Genomic DNA, 13,353 nt, shown 5'->3' on the forward strand with positions numbered 1-13,353 from the left:
CATGATGTTCTGACCCCCAAGAGTTAAATCTCATTTCAGTCAACTATAAGGAGTTGTCAAAATTCTTTTGCACTGTAGGAACTGTGTTGTCTTGAAACAAACTTGTTTTAAATATAAATTGCTTTTCCAGCACCATAGATTTGTTTTAAACAATCTTTCTATTTATTTTACTTGTAGGTTGATTTAATCTTGTTATACACATGCCAGATACTTATTAGAGGAGTGTTAGATAGTTGAGTTTTTATTGCCTTTTTGCGGGGTTAAAGAAGGGCTGCCGGCACCTCAGTCCCCTTATTATTTGGATAGACTCCTCCCCTGCATAATCCCTTCTGGTACAGAAGTCACCATAGTCAAGTAAGCCATCTTCCTCTTCCTGGAGGTTTCCATTCGGGCACGTGACCAAGACTCTCTTGGATGTATCTCTTGAGAAATGGGAGTCATCTGAAAATCATTCACGGTAATTTATCTGAGGAATTTATCTTATATATTTTTAAAGATCTATTTATTTATTTATTTGACGAAGGAAGGGCAGAGGGAGAGAGAGAATCTCAAGCAGACTCCCTGCTGAGCGCGGAGCCCAACATGGAGCTTGATCACTCTTGATAGATTTGATCCCGTGACCATCACGGTAAGCAGGGCTACCTCCTCTATGTGTAAATTAGGAAAAGATGATCCGTCTTCCAGGTGTTTTATGGACATCTGTCAGAAAATTGTTATAACACACTGATTTTATTAGAACAAGACATTGGGCTACCTTAAGCCCAGAAATATTTGACATGACATGTATATGATTCCATAATGAAAAGAGCATACGTTCTATGTGGCAGACACGATTATAACCTTCTTCTGAGTTTGCTTCCCAATGGCATGAGGAGACCCAAGTGGCTAAGTGGAGGTAGTTGTTTCTGGTTTCATGGAACCATAATTGTTTACCTGGCAGAAGAAATCTTGGAGTACTCAGCAGAACCCCATGAAGGAAGGAAAAGTGGATCATTAGATTTAAAAGTGAGAGGTGCCATTGGGTTTAATAGTGAGAGGATCCACCCATTTGTTCTCAGACCCATATATGACTATTTCTCTCTGGTTCAGAGAACATACCATATCTACCCATTACCACCCCAGACTGGCACGATGTTGTTCCCTGACTACATAACTGAATAGTCAATAGGCATTCTGCTGGTGTCTAAGGCAAACTGCTTTCAAGTGATGGCACACATGTGACCAGTGATCCCATGGGCATCAGTACAATGCCTTATCTCACTAAAAAATAAAATATTAAAAGCAATGTTTTGAAAGAGAAGTTGTGAATGAGTCAAGTGTTCAGGAAATTTATAGACTGTGCTGCTTGCGGGTGTATGGCAGTCAGGAAAAGCCAATCCAAATCCAAAGTAAGTGCCTATTCCGTGAAGAAATGTAATCGGTTTGCCGCCAAGCACCATTTTGGTCTCGCGAGAGTTGGGTCCCACACTGGAGGCTCAGGCCTGCTTCCTGCAAATGTCAAGTTGGATGCTGAGCAGCAACAGGCCAGCCTTGGTGAGGGGAGGTCTGAATAGCTGAGCCCGTGCACAGGTTCTATTTAGTCTCAGGGTCACCACTTGGTTTATGAGCTCATCGCAGGCACAGAGGATCTCAAGGGGTGTCCTGTTTTATTACAAACATCTCATTTACAATGGGAGGTTCATTAATGGAGTTCTCAGGACCGGTATTCAACCCCTACCAGGAACTGAATGCAAGCCAAAAGCTGTTTCTCAAAAGGAGAATTATTACTCATCAAAGAGGATGTGCTTATGCTCAAATATCCTATGGGCCTCTACTGTGATTTGTTTATTGGAACTTTCTTTTCTTTTCTTTTCTTTTCTTTTCTTTTCTTTTCTTTTCTTTTCTTTTCTTTTCTTCTCAGAATTTATTTTTTATTTGAGAGACAGAGAGAGTGAAAGAGAGAGTGCATGAGCAGGGGCAGGGCGGGGGGAGAGGAAGAGGGAGAAGCAGACTTCCCATCAAGGAGGGAAACTGACGTGGGGCTCCATCCCAGGACCCTGAGATCATGACCTGAACCCCCTGTTTATTGAAATTCTCATTGGGTTTAGACAGTGTTCCAATCTGCGATGGGACTTTTGAGTTCTGTTGGATTCACTAGGTCATAAAGGTCAAATAGCAGAGCTGCCTGACGTGAAGCTTTCATTTCCCAGCCTTCTCAGATCCCTGGTCTCACTCAAAATTTGCAGCCATTTGGGCCACCCTTTAAGTGAATCAAAGAAGCACACCTATAGTATATGTTACTTCCAAAATTCAATGAGGCTCATCGAGTGTTATGCCTTTTTTCTCTATCGCTGTCAGGTACAAGATATATTAACTTTCCTTCATATTGACAAGGATAACCCCACGGACTTCAGACAGTTGAGAAGTCATTGCTACTTTCTGTTACTGGGTATGTTCAGCAGGAAACAATAATGTATTAGATTAGCTTGAAGCCCCATGAAATGATGAAACTATCAGGTACCCTTTGGCCAAATTGTGGCCCACGTTTCAAGAGCTACTGTATTCCTGAGACCAGATAAGTAAACGAGTGCTCCTGTCAAGTGAAAAGAACCTTCTGAGATTCTTTATTGAAATAGCATTGGTGAGGCCAACAGATGTAAACCGAAAACTGTTCTTTTTTACTCCAGTATAGAAATTATATCTGGATCGGCTACTAGAATTTGGAAAATGGATTCAGCTAATGATAATCAACTGGATAAGGGTGTTTGTGAAACATGTGGGAGACTCTGGTGATTTCTGCATAGGTCAAGCCAGCTACCTCTGCATCTTCTAAGTCTTGGAAGGTAGAATTTAACGCTGTATTTCCACCCCACCTTTCCCAGCCTCCTCCTGAGGATATGGTGTGGCTTTCGATTTATTTTCTGATGGGGAGAGGGAGCTATAAGGGTTTTCCTTGGTCCTTTCTACCATAATAGCAGGGTAACCATGTAATATATCATTAAAACCAATACATTTTTAAAAATATTTAATTAATTAATTAATTAATTTCAGAGAGAGACAGGAGAGAGAGAGAGAGCATGAGCAGGGGTGAGAGTCAGAGGGAGAGGGAGAAGCAGACTATAGAGCCCCAATGCGGGGCTCTATTCCAGGACCCTGGGATCATGACCCTAGCCGAAGGCAGACACTTAACCGACTGAGCCACCCAAGTGCCCCTAAAACCAGTACATTTTTGAGAATGAAGAGGAGGACTGTTAATAATTATGCTGGAAAGACAGACACAAGCTTGTGCTTCAGGGGGTCAGGCATCCAGTGTGGGGATTTGGTATTTGCTGAGGTCGTCTGTACTGGTAATGCACCCAGGAACCAGGAAAGTCATCATCAGATATGATCCGGAACCCACTGAGCCTCCATAAGCTGGACTGGGTTCACGACTCTAGTCACTACGGGATCTCTTCCTGCCTCCACTTTAACCGCTGAACCCCACTGATGACAGTCTCTCGGCATTCCCAGAAATCAGTGTTAAGCTCAGAGCCAACGTCCAACAATCCCTCGGAGGTCTGGGTATTTGCCTTTCCCCACTGCACTGTCAATCTGGTAAATGAACCTTTTCCCTGGTGGAAAGCTGGAAAGAAAATCACAGAACATGCTAGCATATTACAGGATGCTTTCTTCAGCGTATCCTGCCTCTTCCCAATGTGCTAGGGATGCGTGTGTACAGACTCTGGTCTGAGAATAAGGTGAAAAGCTGTGATCGTTGTGGGAACTGAAAACAGGCCTCTCCAAGCCCAGAGGGGTGTTGCTGTTGTTACAGAAATCAAACAGAACTTCCATGGGCTCTTCTCCAGAGACTCTAATTATAGGCCTGGAGATTATCAGGGCCGGTGGAGGTCAGGTACACAGACTCAAATTTCCCTGGCTTGATAACTTCCTCAGGTAAGGCTCTTAACAGGCGCTTCAAGCAAAGCAGCTGCAGACTTCTCCAAAGAGGAAAGAGACGACCCTTTGAGACATTCTATTCCTTCCAAATATCTTTATTCCTATGCTTATAGATCCAGTCTTTCTCAATCACTGCTCTAATTTTCACACGAGAGACCGAGAAGAGCTGTGGATTCCACTGATACTACTCAGTAATCCACTGGATCAAATTCTATACTTTATTTTGGCCAGAAACTTAAAGAGATAAAAGGTTTTGTGTGTTTGTTTGTTTATTTTTGGTAAGCACTGCTATAGGCATTTGTTGTCCTTCACTAACTTCGAGCTTTTTGGAACCAACTGAAACTATTCCATCCAATTTCCCTCAATCTCCTTATCCTAGGTTGAGCCTGAGATTCATGGTCCACACTGGGACACTTTGGAGCGTGACATGGGTATGCCAAAGAAAATTATGCTGGGGTAAGAAGCATAAAACATCTAGGAGACACTGGATATGTAATCCCTCAACTCATGCCCTGCATATTGTCTTATGGTATTAGCCGTGTGGTTGTCCAAAGTCTTATCTTTAATGGGTATTTCATTCCAGATGATAATTTGATTCAGTCTGAATGAAAAGGTTGCCAGAGCAGCATGCCTTAATACTTGCTTCCTCTTAAGTCCAAGCATACCAGATAACCAGTCCCAGACTCTCCACATTCCCATCAGGATCTATGGATAGAAATTTCCCTGTGGGCGTGATCCCGGCATGGTGGGATCGAGCCCCACATCAGGCTCCTCCGCTATGAGCCTGCTTCTTCCTCTCCCACTCCCCCTGCTTGTGTTCCCTCTCTCGCTGGCTGTCACTGTCTCTGTCGAATAAATAAATAAAATCTTTAGGGAAAAAAAAAAGAAATTTCCCTGCAGTCACTCATCTTGCCAATTTCTTCTCAGTTAGAGTATTAGTATCAAATGATGCCTAACAAAGAGTGTTGGAGTGCCTGGATTCCCATTAAGTAACTGTTTAACTTCAAAGGATGGTATATTCTGGGGTGCCTGGAAGATTTGACATCTAATTATTATCATGTGTTTTAATGGACCATAGCCTAATTTAAAAAAAATTGACACAAGGCATTTGCTTTGTACATTAATGAGGGTCTACTACTTAGTCATTCAAATGTGTTTTGGACAAGCAATACATCTGTGGAATTTGCAGACTCAATTGTACGGTTTTGAGCTAAAGCTTTTGTTTTTTTTGTTTTATTCTCTACCCAGACAAAAAGACTGATTCCAGCGTGTACAATGAGACAATAAGATCAATGCCAATGGAATCACAAATGTGGCAAAAAGGAATGAATCATTTTGGAGGAGAAGGGAATCACAACCAATCCTCTGGCTCCAGGGCAGAATTTCCTCATCAATAAACGAAGAATTGGATTCGGTGAATTATTAAGTAACTTCCAGCTCCATTAATTCCATGAATTTATAAAACTCCAGCATGGAAAAATATCTGAATAACTAGCTATCACTCAATGTTAGAAAAGGAGAGTTATTGTAATTCATTAAAATGTACGTGCCTACAAAGCTTAGGGTGTTTTTTGTTTTTGTTTTTCATGCATGCAGGAGAGGCGGGCTGGAGGGAAAAGAACTGTCAGGCTTATTCCACGCTTTGGCAGAAGGAAGTCAATGTAGGCGTAGTTCAGGAAATCATTCTGTCACCAGTCTGGAAGGTTCTGAAAAGAGGTGCTTGACAAGAGGGTGAGCATGCTGGAATAGAGGGAACCACCCATATGGATACGGCAGATTTCTGTTTGGGTGTGGTGCTGTTGGCCTTTTCCTTTTTGACATGGATTACACCCTTTCCAGGCCAAGTTGGATCTCAAGCCTTTCCTACGTTGGCTTTCCTACCATTTGCAACAAGATATACATTTCCTATGTGGTTACAAGAAACTTTGCTTTGGGAAAATGAACCATGACTCATGTTCCAAATGTTGCACTCCAGAAAATTGAATGATCTTTTCATGTTTCTGTTTTGAAAAGTTCTTTGACGATTATTTAAATGGTCCATCTTAGTACCTTTGATGTCAAATAATTGTGGCCTCTTTTGGATGTAAGCCTTGATACACAGTAAATGTTTCCCAGAAACTGTGTTTTATAAAAGAAACTAAAGAAAAGAAGTATTTAAAAGCAGATGTCTCACAACTGCTTTGGTGATTTAGAGGCAGACAAAGTTCATCTTCCGCCATGCTGGCTCCGTGTATATGTGTGTGCGCGCGCACGCGCTCTTGGATTTGATTAACAATGATGAAAAACAATATTATAAGATCAAGAAAACAAACATAGATGTGTCCTTGGAAAGTCATTTTTATTGAATTGCTCGAAAACTACTGAACTTACACTTAACCAAGCAAAGCTCTATGATTTGGTGTTCCTTTATTTTGAATCCAGGTTTCCCAGTTGAAAATGTGGGCTTTGATCTTTATCTGTGAGTTGCTCAACGTAGGCCTCAACATGTTCCATTTTGTAAGAAATTACTGTGCTCCACTTCTGGAATGAATTTCCCCAGGGCTTCTTAAATGCTTTGTGCTTTAATGCATGATAGCTTAAAATTTTTCCAATTTGATCAATTCCTTTTAAATTTGAATGAGATTCTGCTTTTCCTCTTGTCCTCATAATGCTATTGACTCATGGTCAGTGGGGCATGAACTTGGAGTAGATTTTGTAGGAGTGGTGATGTGAATCCATCCAGACCTGGGCACTCTCAATCACTTCCCCTTGGGACTAAACGTGCTCCCATTAGGATACTGGTGTAGTCTTTCGCTGTAGATCAGCGTGAAACCTGGAAGTTCACACGAGTCTTGCTCTTAGCCTGGGTCACCTTGGCACCGTTTCCTGACCAGCAGAATTAACTGATAGCAGACTGTTATTTTCATCTCTGAAGTAGATCCGGCTTTTGCTGTCTTGTTTTCTCTTTCCATTTCCTTAGGTTGGAGTTGCTTGATTTGCTGATATTTCCTAACTTAGGTTGAGTTTCAAGCCAAGGACATGACTGCAAGAGTAGCAAGAATAGAAAATCAATACCGTATTGGTTGCCTCTGAGAATGATTATGAATAACTTCAGTTTCCTCTTTGTAGTTCTAGGCTCATTGTTTTATCTTCCCCATTTGTGGCTTTCCGAGTTTTTGTAATAAAAATGTTGTGATTGAATCAAAGATGTGGAAGAAAATTATCTTGTCTGTATGAGTCTGTAAATTCTTAAATGGCGTGCTTTAAAAAAAATCTTCCATTATGGACGTAAAAAGAATAATTTTCCTCTTCATTTTTTTCATAAGTGTCATTTTCCTGGTCACATTTATAATAAAATGGCCATGTTTAGCCTGATCTAATTTAAGGTAAAAATCTTTACCTGTTCACAATAATTTTCACTCCATTTCAATATTAGAAAAAAATGTATGATAATGCATTTATTTTCGATCTGGCGTTCCTTTCAAACTTTGAGCGTGAAAAAAAAATATTTAGCAAACCTATGAACTTAGAAATGTTTTAAATTTTAAAGAAATCATAGAGAACTAGGTCAAGCCTTAAGCATTTTTGGACTTAGGAGAATGTATTCTTTAGCTGTCAGAAAGGGGGGAGGGAGGAGGTGAGATGGGGAGTCCGCCGGCCTTGGTAAGCTCCTAAAGAAATATCATTCTGCAGATAGAGGGCAGCTTTGGGGGCTCTTTAAACTGCAGGGACATTGATCTGGACTCTACCTTTGGGAAAGCTGATTCGGAAAAGAACCGGAATCTTGCTGTCATCTTCAGTGCTCCATCACTTATGCTACTTCGGTTGCAGGCAACAGAAATGACGTTAGCTAATATAAATGGAAGTAATTCACTAGAGGGACATAGATATTTCCAAAACCCAGGAAGTGCTGAAGACACAGACCTCAGCAAGGACTGGAATCAGAACACTGTTGGTGATCTGGGTGTTCACTGAAGTCCAGACTCAGGACTGAAACAGTATCAATTATTTGTTGTCCCTTCTGTCTTTCCTTTGAGATTCAAATGCTGAGAGAGAGAGAGACCGAGAGAGTACCATTTGCCTAGCTGGACCTAGAGTGGGCAAGGCTCTTTGATGGACATACAGCTATGACTTTATTCATGGGGCATGGGGAGGGGTCTCAAAAGGAAATAGGAAACTATTACCAGAAGGGCAGGGAAAAACCCAACAGATCCCCTATGGGCAGTATCGTTCTCCCCCTCACATTTTAGGACGTGTCATAATCATTGTCTGTCCCCATACCCTCATAGCCCTAGACTCTTGACACAGTCCTCAATTCTTCCCCACCCTTTCCACTACAGGATTACCCACCCCCCAAAAAAAGGATTTTAAAATTCTAGTTCAGCTCTGAGAGGACTGTGCATTGAGTTCTTACTTGGGTTAAGCTATGCCGTGTGGCTGAGTTCTAGCATAGGCTCTGCCTGCTCCTGAGGTCCACCATCTTGTTTCTGAGATCCCAGTTCTAACGACTGTGACCTTATCTTATTTCTTGGATCTGAGAAGAAATAAAACCCAGATGTGCTTTTCGATAGGCTTGCGTGTTTTTCTCCACGTCCGGTGGGGTGCCTGCTGCCCTGTTCTCTACCAGAAAATTCCCTGGAGCTCTCAGTCTGATTGCTTCTAGATTTTCCAGCACCATGCCTCTCGTGCTGCTTCCATCAGAACACTTCTGATATTCCTGGCAGGATCCTGCTCATGCCAACTGACTATCTGCCAAATGTTCTCTCTTTTTTTTTAAATACAGAAACACCTCTTTATACAGTTCTGGCTTATCCACTGTTCCCATTTAATTCTACCTTTTAAATTCATCTTAGTAAATATTGACTAGCTATAAAATCCTAAGGGTAATTTATGTTAAGTTTTAAGAAATATCAAATAATGACCTCCAATGTACCTGCCGTTCAGTTTAAGAAACAGGATGCAATGTTATTCTCGCTTTTTTTCCTCATTAGATATTAGTGTTTTATTTATTATTTTTATTTTTTAAAGTTTTTATTTAAATTCCAGTTAGTAAACATACAGTGTAATATTAGGTTCGGGTGTACAATATACTGATTCCACACTTCTCTACAACATACAAGGCTCATCACAACAAATGCCCTCCTTACACGTATTGCATGGTGCATTGGGTGTTATACGCAAACAAGGAATCATGGAACACTACATCAAAAACTAGTGATGTACTGTATGGTGACTAACATAAAAAAACAAAACAAAACAAAAACCCCAAATGCCCTCCTTAATACCCATGACCTATTTTCCCCATCCCCCTGCCCACCTCCCCGCTGGTAACCATCACTTTGTTCTCTAGAGTTAAGAGTGTCTTTCTTGGTTTGCTTCTCTCTCTCTTTTCCCCCCTTTGCTCAGTTGCTTTGTTCCTTAAATTCCACATACGAGTGAAATCATATGGGATTTGTCTTTCTCTGACTGACTTATTTCACTTAGCATAATACTCTCTAGCTCCATCCCTGTCATTGTAAATGGCAAGATATCGTTAATGTTTATGGCTGAGTAATATTCCGTTGTTTGTATATATACCACATCTTCTTTGTCCATTCATCAAAGCAAGAAAGAATATCCAATGGGTAAAAGAACGTCTCTTCAACAGACGGTGTTGGGATAACTGGACAGCAACATGCCAAAGAATGAAAATGGACTAGTTTCTTACACCATACACAAAAATAAATTCAAAATGGATTAAAGAGCTCAACGTGAGACCTGAAACCATACAAATCCTGGAAAAGAACACAGGCAGTAACCTCTTTGACATTGGCCTCCACAACTTCTTTCTAGATGTCTCCTCAGGCAAAAATAAACTATTGGGATGACATCAAAATAAAAAACCCCTGAACAGCGGAGGAAACAATGAATAAAATGACAAAAATGTCATTCTCTCTTCAAGTAACTCTCTGCCTGACTGGTTAGAATGGGCCCACTGCACCTTTGAGGTCCCAGAAACTGTTAGAACCTCAGCTCTAACATTGCCAGTGTGATTTTAGGTTACTGCACCTCCCTGAGGCTTCACTTAAACCTATAAGTTTAAATTAGATGACAGCAGAGTTAGCACTCCACAGATAGAAATGTTCTTTTCTCTGAGTGCTCTCAATGAGGGTCAAGCTCTCTGCCCCTCCTCTTAGACTTGCTTCCCATTGCTATAACCAACCTGTTTAAGTCCACTTTGCCCTGAAGTAGGATGTTCACAGGTAGCTGGATTGGAAATCTTTAAATCCTTTTCAAATGAATACAAGATTGGCCTTAGAGCAGAGCCCCGTGGGGACCCAGGGGTCTTGATATGGGAAAGAAAGATACACAGAGGGCCACATTATTTGAGGATTCATTATCCTCACCCCTATATTACAAGATTACATACAGAATTCAAGGTATCATAACAGGACATTATCCATCCTTAACCTGACCCCTGAAACACTGATCCCCTTTAAACACCCCTCCCATCTTGCCACCAGTGTTCACTCCAGCCTACTGAATCATCTTTGCTGTGGGTCAGTCTTCGCTGGAGCACACGTCTCAGTTGTAAAATTTATTACAGTAGATGTTTATTATTTGCTGAATTGTCTTCCTTCACACTAGACAGATCTCCTCAAATATAGGGATCTTTCTTGCTTTTCTAATGTTGTTATCTCCCTGAACACAGCACTGTGACTGACTCTTAGAAGGTGCTCAATACATGTTTGTTTCATGAAAGATGGAGAGTCAGGGTTCAGCCACCCAGGCTTTCTCAACATCACTTCGATCTAAAAAGAGCAATTAAGTATTACATGTGCAAAAAAACCAGCTCTAGGATTGCTGCCTTGATACTAAAAAGAATCAATAATCAAATTTCACACCAGTCACGCAAACAAACAAGGGTGTCAAATTACCTTTTTTGTATCAATTTTAAAACTCTTAGCCTGTATTCCAAACTTCTGCCTTGTTATTCCAACATTAACTACAACCCAGTTGCAATTCTCTGTTTCAGGCTGGCCTTGTCTGTTTTTGAGTGGGCAGGGAGAATACTTTATATTCAGCCAGTAGCAGTGAGCAGGAGCTCTTAATGGGAACACCGAATCTCCCCCCACGGCTACCACCTACACCCCACGTTCCCCACCCCCGGTGTGCGGTCACATTATGAGTGTGGGGAATGCTCTCCAATGTTGGCAGACAGAACCACAGCCAGAAGTTAGTTAATTTCAGTTTAAATGGTTATGTCCAAGTGAATTGCCACCCATAAGCTGAAATTCCCTGGCTTATATAATACCACTTGTTTTGTTTTTGTCTTAAAAGAAACCCCATTCTGCTAGCAACCAGAATTACTCAAAATTCTAACAATTGTGACATTGTCTTGCAAAGATCATTAAGGGTCTTTAAAAATCCAATTTAGGCAAAAGGTCTGTAAATATGTAGAATGTTGCGTTCAATTAGGGAAAAAAACAGAATTTAACATATCAGATTCTAAGGAGGACATAATAAGTACTTTAACAGCTACTGTGTGTGGGTTGATTCTGAAGTGGCTGAACAGCTCAGAATATTGAAAGAGCAGTATTTCTATGCGTGGGTAGTGGGCGGGAAGGGATGTCCTATATGCAGGCAGCCAAGCGACAAACATGCTTGTGATTGCAGGGCAAGGGAAAACATTCGTAAAGCTTATGAGGGTGAAACAATTAAACATAGACTTCTTGTCATCCCATATGCATTAAAGCCAGGGTCAGTAACTTAAAACCCATACTCTAATTCTGGCTTGCTTAAAAGAGTCCTAAAGAATTGTTGGTCCAGCTCTCACCAGCCCAAACCAGATCTGGCCAGACACACGTTGCTGGTTTGAGATACTGTCACTTCCCTTTTCCCCCAAAGCCACTGGGACCTAAACAAAATTGTACCACTCAACTCCATTCCAGGTTCCTGAATTCAGAATTCAACTGTGGTTGGCTTTATGTGACTAAGAGATAACTAGATGACATTTTAATAGCTAAATTCCAAAATGTATCATTCTTAAAAAGCTGAATTTCCAGGCTTTTTAGGCATACTGCACTTTCAGTCAGTCTTCTCATACTGGTTCCTGTGTGTTTAAAGGCCTTAAGAAAGTGAAACCTATTTGTTTTGGAGGGGTGGGGAGGATAAAATCATATTCGAAGGCAATTTGAATCTGGAAGTCTTTTCTAAGTGAGGATAATTATTAATAAGGTAAGTGCAGTAGAGAAAAGAACCATCGAAAATGAAACCGCCATCACACACACAAAAACATCAATCAAATAACAATTTTTAAATATACAGAAGTGCTTGAAAATGTATGGGAGTGGGACAAGAAGAGGTTCCAGTGGGAGTACTTTGGGAAGAACACAAGATTAATGGGGAAAAGGCTATACTTCTGGAGAAGAGACAATTTGGCATGCCAGGAAACTCATTCATGGAGGTAAGGGAAACAATCACTTCCAGAGTTTAAGCCCAGGGATTCTGGGAAGGTTTGTCTGCAACGAAATTCTCACCCACGTTTTGGCATCTCTTCCCCTTGCAATTGCTCCTGGAGAGATTCTTGGGGGCAAGGAGTGTGAGGGGCTGTATCCACCAAGTATCATGATAGATGTTGCAAAGATCCCCTGAAAGTGGTAGTGCATTGTTATTATTAATGTTGAATTGTTTCCTCTAACACCTAAAGACATAGATGGTCAATGAAAATTGAGAGAGGGACATCATTTTGGAGCATGGACCACTGCCTTGAAAGTATGAGAGCACTTGGCTGGGGTTGGAAAGACAGGAAAGATTCCAATGTATTGGGGAAGGTGGAAGAAGAATGGTGGGAATTAGGGGACGGGGTGGAAAAGACATTCAATTTAAATCATATTTCTTTTTAGGATTTTAGAACTATTTTAGTTTTAGGGGTGCCTGGGTAGCTCGGTCAGGTAAGTGGCTGACTCTTGATTTTGGCTCTCATGATCTCAGGGTCATGAGATTGAGGCCCGCGTCAAGCTCCACGCTCAGTGGGGAGCCTGCTTGAGATTCTCTGTCTCCCTCTGCCCTTCCCCCACTCTCTCTCTCTCTCAAATAAATAAACCCTTTTTAGAAAAAGAACTATTTTAGTTTTAGTTTTCCAAAGTTAGGACAAGGACAATGTTTTATGCTGTCTGGTAGCTTCTCCAAATACTTGATGAAATTTGAAGTGAGAAGAACAGAAGCTTCAGAATTAGAATCCAATTCTAAACCACTCTCCCCCTCACACAAGGCTTAAACTCTCTGAGACTAACTGGGGCTAACAAGAAGTCTAGTGGTCATGGGTTGATTACCTATCCAACATTCAGTTCTGTTGTCTGCTGTCTCAGGAAAATCCTGTATTTCCCAGCTAGTGGAAGTTTGGCAAGGATTAAACGCAATCTTAACACTAAGAGTTGACTTTAATGGGAGCAAGCCAATCATTTCATCTGATGTAGG

General features: G+C 41.2%; 1 long non-coding RNA gene across 3 annotated transcripts in view; it reads right to left on the bottom strand.

Annotated features, from left to right (window-relative positions):
• Positions 1-13,353, bottom strand: part of LOC113261653 (uncharacterized) — a 44,301-nt gene that overhangs the window by 9,114 nt on the left and 21,834 nt on the right. The window lies entirely within an intron of this gene.

This window comes from Ursus arctos, unplaced genomic scaffold, assembly GCF_023065955.2.
Source record: "Ursus arctos isolate Adak ecotype North America unplaced genomic scaffold, UrsArc2.0 scaffold_5, whole genome shotgun sequence".
Classification (NCBI taxonomy): domain Eukaryota; kingdom Metazoa; phylum Chordata; class Mammalia; order Carnivora; family Ursidae; genus Ursus; species Ursus arctos.